A 1618-nucleotide genomic window follows, 5' to 3' on the forward strand; every position below is an offset into this window, starting at 1 on the left:
CGTCTATGAATGTGATAAAATATTGTTGACCATTCCAAGACGCCATAGGGAATGGGCCACAAATGTCTGTATGAATTAGTTCTAAGACATCTGTAGTCCTATGGGCACCATATTTCTTTATTTTGGTCTGTTTTCCCTTGATACACTCAACACAGACATCAAAATCTGAAAAATCAAGAGAGTCCAAAATTCCATCAGACACAAGGCGCTCAACTCTAGATTTAGAGATGTGACCTAGGCGTTTGTGCCATAATGAGGCTGAATTTTCCTTAGTTAATTTACGCTTTGTACCTCGTGATTCCACGTGCAAGGTTGCATTATAAGATGCAATAGTTTCGAGCAAATATAGATTATCAAACACATTAAGTAAACCAGTACCAATAACATTGGAATTAATAGACATACTAAACTTCATATTTCCAAAAGAACAATAATATCCCAATTTGTCCAATACAGAAACAGAAATTAAATTCCGTCTAAAGGACGGTACAACAAAAGTGTCTAATAAATCCAAATAATAACCAGTTTTCAGTAATAATCTAAAGTGCGCTATTGTCTGCACTTCTATTGACTTGCCATCACCCACAAAGATGTATCTTTTAGCATCAGTTGGCTTTCGGTAGTTCAGGCAACCCTGCATAGAAACACATATGTGAGTAGTAGCACCAGAATCTACCCACCAAGTGTTTCTTGGTACTGAAGCTAAATTTATTTCAGAACAGACCAAAACATGAAATGGACCTTTCTTTATACGCCAGGCGACGTATTTGGCACAATCCTTCTTTCTGTGTCCGGGCTTGCCATAAAATAAACAACCATCCTGCGTTTTCTGTTTCTTTGGTTCCGGACCCTGAGGAATAGCAACTTCCTTTCCCTTATGCGTTCTTTTGCCCATATGCTTGGAGGTGCTTGCTAGATGAGCACTTTCAGTCCTTTCTTGCTTCAATCTCTCTTCCTCTTGCACACAAAATGAAATGAGCTCATTGAGAGTCCATTTCTCCTTCTGGCAGTTATAACTGACCTTAAATTGGTTAAACTGTGCAGGAAGAGAGATGAGAACTAAATGCACGAGCAAATCATCAGATAGGTCGAGCTTTAGTGCCTTAAGTTTTGAAGCAAGATGAGACATTTCCATGATGTACTCGCGAACATTACCCTTGCCTTTATACTTTATTGAAATCAAGCTTGCTAAAAGCGTGCTTGTTTCAGCCTTATCGTTTTTAGCAAAACGCTTTTGAATTTCTAAAAGAAATTCACCGGCAACGGTAACATCCTCTGTTATTGCACCCCGAAAAACTTCTGGAATCCCACGCTTCATGATCATAAGACTTAGCCTGTTAGAACGATCCCACTTTTCAAAGTACACAGTTTCCTCAGGAGTACTTTGTGTAGTGAGAGCATTCAGTTTTAGCATCTTTAATGCCAAGTCTATGTCCATGCAGCCGAGAACAATCAATATGTTCTCTTTCCAGTCCTTAAAGTTTGTTCCATTTAACATTGGAACATTGTTCATGTTGGCAGAGATTGAAGTAGTCGACATTAAAGCTGAATCGAAAAGAAAATAAAAGGAATAAACAATTATACTCACATTAAGTTACCAAACAGATAATCTCTAAAT

At 38.1% G+C, this 1618-nt stretch overlaps 1 long non-coding RNA gene across 1 annotated transcript; it reads right to left on the reverse strand.

The window, feature by feature from the left end:
* Nucleotides 1–416: 416 nt before the first annotated feature.
* LOC145803220 (uncharacterized) lies at nucleotides 417–797 on the reverse strand. Its single transcript, XR_014345344.1, has 2 exons — nucleotides 742–797; nucleotides 417–634 (listed from the first exon to the last, which is right to left on the reverse strand). It is a non-coding gene; the product is annotated as an uncharacterized LOC145803220 (long non-coding RNA).
* Between the last annotated feature and the right edge of the window lie 821 nt (nucleotides 798–1618).

This window comes from Camellia sinensis, chromosome 11 (genome assembly GCF_055761805.1).
Source record: "Camellia sinensis isolate YWXY chromosome 11, ASM5576180v1, whole genome shotgun sequence".
Taxonomy (NCBI): Eukaryota; Viridiplantae; Streptophyta; class Magnoliopsida; order Ericales; family Theaceae; genus Camellia; species Camellia sinensis.